Raw genomic sequence first — 14,161 nt, 5'->3', positions numbered from 1 at the left:
AACTACATAATGTCTAATGCATAGTATGCAGCCATATCTTACACCGTCTGCCCCTCCCTGTGAAGACAGCCAGTCACACTTGCTCTCTCTCAGGGTTGAGGACCTCTCATTACTCAGATCTCAGCTGGAATATCTGCTTATCATGCATTGCTTCCTGGAGACACATTTTTTGAGGCAGGAACATGATGGTTTAGCCTTCCCTCCCCCCCACCCTTTCCCTCTTTCCTTCCTTTCATTTCTAAATCATGACTTATCACTGCAAAGTGTTTGGCACATATTTTTTCCTCAATAAATATTTGTTGAAAAAGTGAAAGTTATTTGTTTTAATCATGTGTGGAATTGGATGTGACATTCTGTTACTCATAGGTGACATTAATACCTAACTTTCTTACACGTATTGAGCGTACTTGTGTGTCTGTGTCTTCACAGCAGCTTTGAAATATTTAAAAATCTAAATAATAATTGAAAAAAATTTGTAGTCAGCAATATTTTTTCTGTAAAAGGCTAAATAGTAAATATTTATGGCTTTGGCGACCACACAGCCTCTTTTGCATGAACTCATTTCTGTCTTAGCAGCACAAAAGCAGTCACGGGTAATGCAGAAATAAATTAACATGGCTGTGTTTCAATAAAACTTTATTTACAAGAACAGGCAGTGGGCCAGTAAGTAGTTTGTCTCATCCCTGTCTTAAGTACTTAAAATTTTGCATTAAAAAAATTAAAGAAAATAAATTTTATTAACACCACAGACAGCCCTCAGATTTTAGAGAATTCATAGAGATCATCTAGATTAAGATTGTTAAAGTAGTCAAAATTGTGTTTGCCATGATTATCTTGTATTTATAATTATATCTGATTAGTAAATCTTGTTTCTTGTGAAATGAAAACTAAATAAATAACACATATATGAGCTTATTCAATTAATGTAACTGGAGTCTAACCTTAAAGAAAGAAGACCACTGATCTAGCCTTGTGAAGGTCACTAACCTGGAAATTTACTGGCATCTTGTACAGATTCATGCGCTTAAGACTTTCAATTCAATATGTATACTTTTGTTGTTTTTTGATGAAAGTATTGTTCTTAGTGGCCATTTTAAATACAAGAAAGCAAAATACAAAAATCAAAAGAAAAGAAAACCTACAATAAATTTAGTTGGTTAGAGTCACAATGTACACAAATTTATGTATGTCCATTTATATATACATGCCTGTTTACTTTTATTTTAAGACATTTAAGGTTAAGTACAAGCTCAAAATGTGTTTTAAACAATTTAACAATCTATTTCTCCAATTAAATTAAAATAAACAATCACAAAACATACTAATAATGAATTCCCTAAAGATTAGCTTTTTCTCTTTTGAGGAATAATTCACATATTTGTAAAACCGTTTTATTGGCCCTGGAATGGTAATTCAGATATTGTTGCTAGGGAAAATACAAAAAAAAAAAATCTTAGGTTCTAATCATTTTCAACCCAACTATTCCTAGTAGCCAATGTAAAAGTGCATTCAATGGTAGAAAATCCTATTGTCTGCATGGAAAGAATTGTATTACTACTTTGGTACATTGCAATGTATTTTTTCCTGAGAAGTACTAATTCTCAAGAGAAATATAGCATACGTTCTCTTGTTGAGAGAGACTTAGGTTCATTCTGAAGGGCTTGAATTCTGGAGACTAGTCAAGTTCAAGTGGTGGTTTGACTTTGAGCAGAATTCTTAACCTTTCTGTGTCACAGTGTCTAAGTTGCAAGTCAGGAAAAACAAGAGCACTGTAGCTACTTTACCTTTAGTGAAGATTTAATGTAAAGCACTTATAAGAAACTATATAAATATTTACTTACTTATTTTTCCTTAGAATATATTGGTGTGTTTGAGAATTTAGTTGAGTAAATTGGAAAGACCCCCAAACCAGAAATTGTAATGATTGTCCTCAGCTCATGACATGAGTGTTGTCCTCAGCTCAGCTGGGAAAAGCGCCTGCTCTCCGAGAACCCACTTTACACCTTGCTCTTCAAAGCCCAGTGCTCAGCCCAGCAGCACTGGTATCACCTGGAGGCTGGTTATAAGTGCAGGGTCTCCTCCAGCCTTCCCGAAAATCTGTAGAAGCATTTGCTTGCTCCCAAGTGATTTTTGTCCCATCCACCCTTGAGAAACGGGGCTGTAGGAGAGCCATGCGTATTACCAGTGTCTGGGTACAGATATTGCACCAACGCCCATCTCCAGGTTCTGGGACTCAGGTGCTACCTGCAGACCTGTTCAAGGGAAATGCCCAAAAGCTCCTTCCTGTGTCCTTGGAGAAAGTCAACAACACAGGTACTGCGTGAAGTGTTGTAACTGCTACAGCCAACATGAGACATGGCCAACGTTTTCGACTCTGTGGAGTGTTTGAGCAGCGAAAGTGCTTATATAAGAAGACAAATTAATTGTTAAATCCTTTATTTCAGATAGCATAATAATAGTGGACAGTTAATTTACTCCTAGTAGTATCAAGTGCCCATTGTTTGGGAAGAGAATTCTTGTTCCAAGTTGCGGATCCATAGGAATTCATGGGTTAGCTCATTATCCACAACAGGTGCACACAAAACCTGAACAACTGGCAAAATTATGAGATTCATGTAACTTAATATCACAATTAACTTTCTACCAATTCCTTACTCTGACAACTTTGGCAGCCAAATAACCATTGAGCACGAGAACAATATACTTTTATTTCTTAAATCATTTATTAAAATCTAATTGTCTTCAAAATGATAAATGTTTAAATGTAGCTTTAATTCATTGTAATTAAGATTGTATGTTTATTGATAACAAATTATTTCTCTTATAGGTGATTTTGAATATTTTAGAATACAGATTTGAAATTTATACTTATTTTACTCTTCTGATGTTTGTGTTTATTTTAATTTTCATTTTTATGAAAGCACATTATTATTCTGAGCACTCTGGTTATAATTACGTTTTACTTTTTAATCCTTTAGTTTATTTCTGTCAAATTAAGTAAAAATCTTGATAACAGTATCATTATTGACCTTGCTGAAATAGAGACATAAAATAAATCATATTGAATAAATATCACATAATTTATTATATGCCTATCTTCATTTTCTCTCTCCTTCAAACACAGATATCCTGTAAACAGAACACCTGGATATAAGTAAAAGTAATAACATTCAGACATCTTAGCTTCATGTGTTTTTCAGTCTCACTGTTATAAAAGTGAATTTGTCAAGGAAGGAGAATAGAACGTTTATTTTTTTTTACAATGTTTTGGCTTCATTTATCACTTGTAAGTATCTAGAGACATGGTATAATGTGGATTTCTCTTTATATCCCTGCCTAAGTCAATGTTAATGGCGAGTCTATGTGATGTGTCTTCCCCTCCCAGTCTTCCTGCTCTTGCTGCCTGACTTCAGCTACTCCCAACCCGACCTTATCACATTTTCTCTCAAAGCCCATCTCTTTTCCCTGCCATATTGTCTTTCTACCTCTCCCTTGTTACCACGTCATCCCTCACCTCTTCTCCTTGCCAGTAATCTTCAACAAAAAGTAAAGGAAATTCAAATGTGAACTTCGAGGAAACGCTGGTTGACTGTCTTATCATATTATTGTATTTGCTTTTTTTTCTTCTTCTGTAATCCCTGAAACAAAATTAAACCCTCTAAGGAGGCAACTACCAGGTGTTTTGTTGTTTCAAACTGTGACTAAGTATCCATCATTTGACCATCAATTAACATGTGTGACTTTAATATTTATGAGCTTGTAAGGGGATCCTTAATAATGAGATTAATTGACTTGATGGCTCCTGAAATGAGACCCATTAAATGTAACAGACAGATAATCCCAGAAAGAAAGCAATACTTCCCTTGAGATCAACCTCCCTAAGTCTTGAAAGATCAGTCTCTAAAGAAAGGATTAAGAAATCACTTCCTGTTTTCATTTGATCCATACTGCAGGCAGTGAGTGAGCAGCTGAGTGGGTTAGGTGGAGTAAATTTCACTTAACATTTAGGTCATATAGAGATTAGTACAGGTCATACAATTCGGTAAATTATTTGGGATTAATTAGCCTTCTTGTGGCCTGGTCACAAATTTACCCATCTCTGTGAGGACAAAATCTAAGACGGATTCCTGAGAGATTAAGTTAAATTGCACCATTCTCTACCACTAATATATCCTTTCACTGAAGCATCTCAATACGCTCACAAAATTTAATTGAGGACGATGACTCAGTGGTTTCTTCTTTCTATAAATATAAAGTACTATTCATGTTTGGATGTGCCTGCAAACTATGAAGTGTAGTAGAGATTATTAAATTGAACCTATCAGTGCTAAGCGAATATGACATAAATGGAGTATGTGTTTTTGGGATATGAGTTTACCATTTATTAGCTGTGTGGCTTTGTGCAAAATGTTTTAACTCTCTGAATCTTGATTTCTTCAACCATTAAACAGGAATGATAACAATATTTGCTTAGCTTTGCTTGCAGTGATATGGTAAAAATCCAAAGAAATCAAAATACAAAATCATTCTAGAAATGTGACTAATATACTCTGGATGCTATGTATTCAGGACAGATTGTCCTAGGGCAACTTCCATCAGTTACAGACACTAAGAGACAACAACCACTGTCTTTACCTCTTCAGTGTCTAACTCAGGTCCTGGGGTGTAGAGGACCCGCAACAGCTGTTATAAAATAGTCTTAGATAATGAAATATCACCAAGTCCAAAAATGTGTCATCGAAGCTTCTTGAGACTCATAGGCTATTCATTAAAAATTGAGTGAGTGGTGTATGGCAAAGAATTATCTAGATGCTTAAGGAACAAAATCAAATAAACAAAATTTTGTGATTAGTTGTTTTAAGTGATGCGTCACAGATGGTTGAAAGTGAAGTGTCCGGGGAGCACCACCGTTGGATTCCCCTCAGATTACTGATGGGTTGGAGCGTGAGGGGCAGATACTGTGAAGGAGACTGTCACTCTGCTTAGTGTTGGTACGGAAATGTGTGGCTTATCTCGTGTGATTGAGATGTTCTCAGGCAGCTGAACAGCAGATCAATGTGTCCAAAGGATCAGAGGGAAGAAGGGGAGAGGCATGCCTGAGGGTCTCTGGAGAGTTTAGTATGCATTGCTATGTCAAGGGGAAAGGACACTGACAATTACATTCCTATCAGCCAGCACAGAGCTTTCTTCAAGTCGGGTAGAAAAGCAAAATACGAAGATATGCCAGGAAGGACCACAGAGTGTGAACATCCTGATGGTAAAGATTTGGGTCCTATCTTAGATGCAACAGGAGGCACTGGAAAATGTTTTAATCAAAATTATGTTTTAGGAAGAAAGTATAGTTAAAAATACGGAGTTAGGGAGAATGAAGTGGAAGAAGGGAGACCAGTTAATGGATTTTGTCGTGAACCAGGTGAGAGAGGATAAGAGCACCAAGAAAGGCTGGAGGGGTGCGGAGAAGGAAATAGCTAAATTAGACGTTGGTAGATGGTTTTGATTTGATGTGGGAGGTGATGGAGAGGAAGGCCCTGCATTTTTGGTATGAGTGCCTGGTGATAGGCGTTTAAACAAAAATTACAAAATGAGGACTAGATTGTAGGGGAGTAAAATTTAGTTTTGCATATTATGATTTTGAGGTGTTTTAATGACAAACAATGATCTCTGGGGATGATGTTAAGAGGCATGATTTCTATGTAGGAGAGCCACCTGGGGTGGGCATCAGGGTTCCAAAGTCTTTAGGACACAGGAGACACTGAAGCAGTAGGGTGTGAGACAGCCTGGGGAGTCCCTGGATGCAGGCAAGGGGGGATTGGCCCTGGGAAGCCCATGAGACTCCAGGACACGGGGAGGAGTAGAAGATGAAGTCTTGAGCAACAAAGGAAAGAAGGAAGGAGGACAAAACTAATTTTGCAGTTCTGGTCTGACCTGAAAATCTCCCCGTCTTGCTGGTTGATTATATTCTATCTTTCCCTGATTTATTTTCTATGAAAAACTCCAGATATTCATCCTAAACTTAGCTGGACTGCTTGTGTCCACACGCTACGTGGAAGCTAGGAATGGTCCCATTTGAAATGTTCACCATTAATTATCTTGGGAATTTTTTTTTTAATGAAAACAATCAAATGTATGGCTCATGGATAGAAAGGAATCATTCTTTCTTAAAGGATACAATTTATTCCTTTCATGATCTCTTCACATGCACACATACGCTATTCAGGAAAGAATGTGTTAAAATTGCATCTGAAATTACAATATGATTGCTTTGCAGAGAGTGCTCTCACAGAGCGTGCTCTCGGGTTGTGAAGGAAGCAAAAAGATCACATCTGTGTTCAACAGGCACTTCCACCAGCCTTCCAGTGAGCGCCAGAGTGCTCACACAGCAACGCGGGAAATCACGGCTATTTACTTCCCTGCTAATTCTTTGTTACGCCTGCCTCTTCCTCTCAGCTCTGCATACTTTTCCCCCTTGCTTGTTTTGCCAGCCCTTTCAGTCCCAAATTGAAGGTTGTCAGTTCCTAAATACCCTCATAATTTAAGCTCTATTAATTCAGTAACCATGTGGGCACTTTTGGCCTCGAATTGCAGAAAACCTGAGTGAAATGGTCTTACTGTTACTATAAGCTTTATTACCTGACATAACAAGAAAATCTGGACAGAGATGACTCTAGGGTGGGTTAATTTAGCTCCAGCCATGTCGTCAAGTGCACGAGCTCCTTCGCTGCATGACTCCCACATGCTGGAAAGGCCCTGAGTTAATCAGAAAGAGTAAGACAGTCGCTGTACCATGTAAAGATGAATCCGCGGCTCAGCCATCACCAGATGAGAGGGGTCCAACTTCCTATGTGATCCTTGTATAAAGTGTGTGTGGGGTCCTTTTTCAGGAGACCTCAAATAGAATCCCCTCATAGCCCAGAACAGGGTCACAAGCCCTTTCCTAGGTTAATTACCAGCGAGGGAGAGACATGATGGCTGAGATTTACTGATCTGTGTTCCTTGGAGCTGGAGGGGGGCTCAGTGCTACCTACGGTCTGAATGTTTGCGTGCCTGCAAAATTCATATGTTGACATGCTACCCCCAAAGTGATGATGGTAGGAGGCGGGGGCCTGTGGGAGGCGATCAAGTTACGAGAGTGGAGCCCTCCTGCGGGGGATTCATGGTCTTACAGAAGAGGCCCTACTGTCTATAGCTCCTCCCTCCACGTGAGGACTCAGGGTGAAGTCGGCTACTTGGAAGAGAGCCCTGACCTGTCGGAGCTGGAGCCCTGATCTGGGACTTCCAGCCTCCAGAACTGTGAGAAATAAATGTCTGTTGCTTTTAAGCTAATCGATCTATGTTCTTTCGCTTCAGCAGCCTGAACAGACCAAGACACCCAGGAAATACATGACTGCCTGACACTAGAGGGGACAAAAAGAAGGAAGAGATGCTTTTAAATTAGAAACTACACGAGCTGACGTCTCTCTCTCTCTTTTCCTTCTCTGTATGTGAAATGCAGCAGTTCGAATTTCTCCTTCCCTTCTTAAATTTGAATCCCAGAATAGATCAAATTCAAATCGAATTATGCTCTACTGGTCACAAAATCTGTTCATAATTTTATTTGGTGACCTGCACATTTTTACACATCTGGTTTGACCAATTTAGACTTTTATAAATTTCACATGTCTCATTTCCTGAAGACGTTCACATTGTTGGGTAATTATACTTTAAAAAGATACTGTTTACTTCTCAATCAGTAAAAAAAATAAGATCTAGGATTTACAGGCTATGCCCTCTCTAGACTCGCTGTTTGTAATTTGAATACAATTTGCCACATTGAAAAAGTGAAGTCATCATGAAATCAACTACTGACTGCTGGTCTAGAAAAACTTCTCTTGTCGTTTCTTAAACGGCGAGTCAACGATGAATAATAATATAGTGTATACAGTTTTACAAACAAGCAATTCGCTTCTTAATGGCGACGTTCTCAAGTTTTGGCTATTTCTCATAATCGTTATTTAAATCTACATTATCATGCGGAGTGAAAATGCTCTGCTCTTTATACAACTCTCACCTGGGCTAGCGCGGCTGTTGGGTCTGAAGACATTCACTCATACGTGACTCGTCCACTGCCTACAGAGTGACAAGTTGCTGGCCACCACAGGATGCTAGTGATTTTATTTCAGAGACACAACAGCAATGTAAAGCCACCTTTCTTGGTCTGATACGTGAAGCACCATGTAGTGTGGCTTAGTCTACATTTCTGGTCTCATGAACCATTTCCGTGAAGGGCAGCCACATGGACCCTCTCCCCGCTCTTCAGAGGGAGAGACCCTGCCATGGTTAGAGGCTTTGTATATGATTGTCCCCATACAGAGAAGACACATGTCTCTTCAAGCCCCAAGAGCATCACTCCCTTGTCACTCCAACAAGCACCTTTACATCCCAGCACACAGCTAAAACTTGCTCCTTCTACTCCACCTCTCTTTCTCTGTCTGTTTCTCTCTCTCTCTCTCTCTCACACACACACACACACACATTCACATACTCTTTCAAGATCCTTTATCTGTGCAAGTTTCCATGACTCAACTTCTCACAGTGGAATTATATTGCATTTCTGAGTGAGTTCACATCGAGTTTTAGACTGGAAATGCTCTATATTAAACTGAATTTTCCCAATGTCTGGCCAAAAACTCTTTTCCTTCCAAGTCTCTCAGTTACTAGCCCTTCAACATACTCAAAACTCAAGTCTCTTGATGGTTCTAAATTTACCCCAAAAATCTAGCTCCTTCTTGTCTTCATTTCTCCCCATAGATGTCAAATATTTCATGATCTCTAACATAATCATCCTTTGGCTTATGTCCATAACTCAACAAAATCCTTAATCTTTCCAATATATTGAGAAAAATCCCTGACTCAACCTGATTGTTCACTTTCTTCTTGCTTGGTTGGTTACTAATTTTTTTATCTGTGAAAAATGATATATTAATGTATTATTAATTTCTCATTTCTAATTCTAACTGAGGCTCTAAGAAGCCAACAAAACTGCATGCTCCCTTCCTGGCCATGATAGATAATTAAAAACAGGATTACATTCTATGAGAATAGTGAACATTAGGTCCCTCATTAAAGATCTGAATGAGGCAAGGGTGATGATGTCTATCATATCTTCCTATAACTTTCCAGTCTGGTTCTTGCAGTCTAGACGGATCCCGGAGAATGGAATAACACAACCTCATCCAAAGGGTCCTTGATTTGGCAAATATTTTCTTTTCTTTTGCAAGAGGATCTGAAGAAAGAGGATCTGAAATAGTTCTCATTCACGTGGAATGGAAAATAATGCACATTAACTGTAATGTCTCAATGCTATATTAACTCTGTCCTTTGTCACAATATAGTCTGAAAATATCTGGACCATCTGGACGTGCGTTTAGAACATCAGGCGTGGGTGATAGCATCCTGCTCAGGCAGGATGAACGTGAGCGGCTTGTGTGGTGGAGACCTTGCTAAGAAAGAAGTCCTAAAGTTTTTAGCAAGCCCATGGGCAGGAGCATGCTCCAATATTGCTTCTGAAGGTAAAGATAAATCACTGCATGTTTCATACCATTGTACAAAGAAGTGTGAATGATATCTGTCACTGCTCCTAGGGTCCTAGGCACAATTCAGTCAATACCTAGGAGTACTGTTCCAGATAATATACCAAGTGAAAAGCAAGGCTGCCTTCTTGAAAAGGGCCCAGAATGAAAACACAAGTTTTATGGCCTGCTCCTTGGGTCGTACAATCTGAAAACACCATGGCGATGGATGTTTCTATGGTTAAAAAAGAAGCAGTGTGGAATCTGTGACAACTGTGAGGGGGAGGACCACAATGTGGACACTGGTTTTCTGGAGCAAAGCCATGTAACCTACAGCAGAAAATCACACGCCTTTTGAGGAAAAGCATGCTACTGTGACTTGGTAGAAACTAAACACTTAACCATGGATTCCAAGAGACCATGCATCCAACCGCCTACCTGAGCTGGGTCCTGTCTGGTCCTGCAGGTAGCCGTGGTAAGTGGGCACAACAGTGATTCCTCACCAGATAGAAATGGCGCATCCAGGATTAAGCAAGACCAGAGGGTACAGACAAGATGCGTGAGGTGACAGCCGAGACCTCCACTTCTCCCACTGTGCTGCACTAGGGTCTCATCTTCAGCTCACATCTGGGGTGGAGGAGAGAAACAATGAGCAGCTTCGGTGTCCTGAAGAGGAAACGTGGTAGGAGGGGCTGTAGTTTGTCCCTTTACCTTCCTCTTGCAAACCTCATTCCCTTAGTAGGAAGAAAGACCATTATGGACTTGAAAGAGTTGGTCCCCAAACTGTAAAGTAGATCAGAGCAGCCCAAAGAAGCGAGCGTGGCATAAACTCCTACCTTCCTTGCAGAAATGACTTCCTGTCCAGCTGTGAGGAGTGTGGGTAACTGATCATCGGCAGCTGTTCGCTTCTTTACCGGGGCTCTCCTCAGCTTTCCAGTCGGATCACACGCATCTCAGGGAAGCCTTCAGCCAATAACAGCGCAACGTATACTAGCAGGTGCACAGTGTAAGGGTCCAGCTATTTCCACCTAATGTGGGCTCTTTTCTCTGTGTCAGAGCTCCTTCATGGGCTGCTATTTTATCGGGTCTGCAGCAAACCCTATTATCACAACAAGCCCTCTCAGTTCCAAGGGAAAGGGGCAGAGACCTCATGTCTCAGTGGAGAAGTGTTAACATCTCTTCCAGAGAAGAGCGTGTTCCATGGGATGTACTGGCATGGCGTCTTTGTAAAATGCCATCTGCTTCTTTTCAAAGAAAACAGAGTTTCTCATTCCTTTTATTTAAAAAAGCTCTACCTGCATCCATATGGCACTTTTCTCTTTCCTTCCTGTGATAGGAAGGATGAAAAATGAGAGCTTCTTCCTTTCTGAAGCCAGCTCCCCATCTGTGTTCCAGATCTGACTCCTCGCTGTCTTCTTGGTGGTCTCTTCTCTACAATGGATCTCTTCATGCATTGATTCCACATCCTTGAAGTTGTTGTCTCTGACATTATCAGCCCATCCACATAAGAAATCATGTTTCTTCTCTTTAAAAAAAAAAAAAAAGGAAGAAATCCCTTTTATGACCTGGATAGTCCTCCTCCTCCTGTCTAACCCATTTCCTGCTCTGTTTCGCCAAATATCTTCCAGTGCTGTCTACACTAACAATGTGTGTTTCCATACCGTCCACGTATTACTCAATCCACTAACTTTTTTAGGATTCTCGTTGTGCCATTCCCACTAAAGCCACTTTTTTTTGAGATTATCATAACTTCTGTGCAAATACTTTCAATGCAAATTTTGCTAATACTCATACTTGACTTCTCATACTTCTGAATTCTTCTTCCTTCTTAAATCTTGTTTTTTCCTCATCCTTTCCTTTTTTTATTCCTTTATGGCTACTGGTTTATGTGCCCTTCCTCTTCCCATTTCTTGAATGATAACATTCTTCATTAGTCCCTTTCTTCATGCCAATTTAGAGTCTTCCTTGACAATTGCAAATCCTTGTGCGTTTTTATTTGCTGTCTAAGAGCTGAATGATTCCTACTTCGACATCCTATGCCCCCGATCTCCACAGAATTTTTTCCAATAAGCTTTCTTTTTGTTCCATTGCATTTTAACTGACCCCTAAGATTATACTTATCACACACTGAGTGACTTATAATGGATATATTTCTCCTTGTCTACCTGTCCAAAACTGCTCTAAGCCTTAGGACAATTCCCGATTTTGGTCCTAATTGACCTAAATAAACATCCATGTTTTGGATAATCGCCCCGAATATCCACCTTGCAATACCTTACCGGATCAAAGGCAGGTATCTATATTAAGACCTACATCACAGGGTTTGACTCAAAAGATGAACTCTACCAACCACATTTTGTTCAGGATTTTTCACTAGGCTCTCAATGGAGCAGTTTATTTGTCAAACAATAGAATGAGTGGTCCACGTGCCATGTCATGCTGAAAATTATCTGTATACTTCAGCCCCCTGCAGACTTTTCACACTGGCTTTTGATGCCCCAGGAGAGTTGGCTTGCACTAACATTTCTGGCCAGGCTTTCTCTCCTCGGCACCCATCCTATTTCCCGGGTGCCATCACCTGCATGGAGTGCTCCCAAAGGAAATTGTGGTGCCTGCGAGGCATCACTGTGTTCCGTGCTCAGTATTTCCAATTACCTGTGCAGTCTTTGAGATGAATTTGGGGGAACCTTAAACAGCACAACTTGAAGTATAACAAGATAAATATTTTCAGAAAAGACTAACATTTTATATCAGTTATTTTATTAACAAGGAACTCACTCAAGTAACCCTAGATCATAGAATGCTTACTTTAAGAATAGGGAAATGGATCTCATAGGGTCACAGGTCTCTACAAACAGATCATCAGCTAAGCTTCAGGAGCACTGGGACAGAAGGCGGAGCAATTCTGAGGAGCTCAGAATATCTGGTTTCTCTCTTGGATCTGCTTCTTACCGTGTCGCTCCTTCATTTAACGTTGTTTTTCAGTTTGCATATACCTTATACTTTGCTTACTTATAGCTTGTGCTTCTTTCTTACTTCTCTCTGTTTATTCTATTTATGTGCCTTTCAAATTTAACTTGCTGCAAACTCTCTTCCTTGATTAATATTTTCCTGTTTGTATCCCTAAGAGAATCTGATTGGATTGGCAAATTTAGAACCTCAGCTTCATTCACAGCCCACGTTCTGTTGTCAGGGCGTGTTATTTAGCCGGGGCATCGTTATCCCTGTCATCACACCCATTCGATAGAGTCAGAAATTCAGGCTCAGAAAATTTATTTATTTTTTTATCTCAATCTCAAAAAAAAAAAAAAGCTAAAGAGATGAAACTTGGACCCAGGTTCTCCAAACACAATGCTATATATTTTATTACACTACCATTCCATTTTCTCTGAGATAGTCAATGCTAGCCAAGTTGGGTAGGGTGACACGGTGCAGATTATGAGTGCCCAGGCTCCACTCTCTACAGGAGCTTTAAGAACAATAATTTCATTCAGAAGGAGTTGTGATGGACAGATTCAAAAATGTATTATTGTAAAGTGTGAGTATCAAGCTAGGGATATGGAAGCCAGTTATGGGGCTTCAAGTTTCGGAGGCTTTTCTGAAGCCATTGCATTTCTTGCTTAATTAACACTGTGGGAAATTAAATGAGCAAGAGAAACTGCATGCGGCCATGGATGGACCACGTTTGCTCACTTGTGCAAGTCCTTACTCACTCCTAGTTAAGCGATAACCGTGGTGGACAAAATCAGCAAATTTTTTGCTTCCTATTCAGGCACAAGAGTTCAGCCAATGGAGAAGAAACTGTTAATGAGGATAGTCACCGAGGGAGGACACATTACATGACTGAACATAGCTCCCCGGCCAGAGAAGGAGGCCATGGAATCAAATAGAAATGAAGATAAGGGAAAGATTGAGTCACTGGTTCTCTTTTCCATCCCCTATAACCTCTACTTTCTCTGGGAAGGTGGAGGCTCCAGGTATGAATTCTTTCACTTCTCTGCCATGCTCTTACCTTCTTCTAGGAATTCCTGTCACTGACATTCTTACAGGAAGCATTTTCTCTCCTGCCATCCAAGGTCAGTCCTTATTCTCCAAATCTGTCTCATACCCTCCACAACACTGCGCATGACCATGTTTTCATCCTTTTCCTTTCATGGTTATTGCTTCTATGGCAACCCTTTAAAAATATACCCCAAATCCTAAGCAAATGTACAAAATTAATTGAGATCTAGGTCGTGGATTTTAAATTATTAAAAGTAAGTGACAGGAAAAAAAAAGAAATTCATCAGCATTGTTGTTGAAATTGGAGCCTTTTGGAAAGAAACAGGGAGAAGTGGCAAACTCAGTCACTAATGAGTCACTGATGTCATTGAGGGAAGTGGGTAAATGTCGGGAGCATTCAGATCGGATTCTGGAGAAGAGGGCATACCATCAGAATAAAACAATGGTAGGAATTCCCAGACAGGATAAATTATAAGAAAAGACAGTGTTCTAATTGTCTGGAAGCAACAGTACATCACAAGAAGCATTGTCCCAGGAAAACTGATGGCCATCATCTCTCTAGTCCTAAGATCCTGAGATACTTGACTCTTACTTCTATTATCCTCTGCCAA

This window comes from Vicugna pacos, chromosome 14 (genome assembly GCF_048564905.1).
Source record: "Vicugna pacos chromosome 14, VicPac4, whole genome shotgun sequence".
NCBI lineage: Eukaryota > Metazoa > Chordata > Mammalia > Artiodactyla > Camelidae > Vicugna > Vicugna pacos.
Note: the sequence above shows the minus strand (reverse complement) of the source record.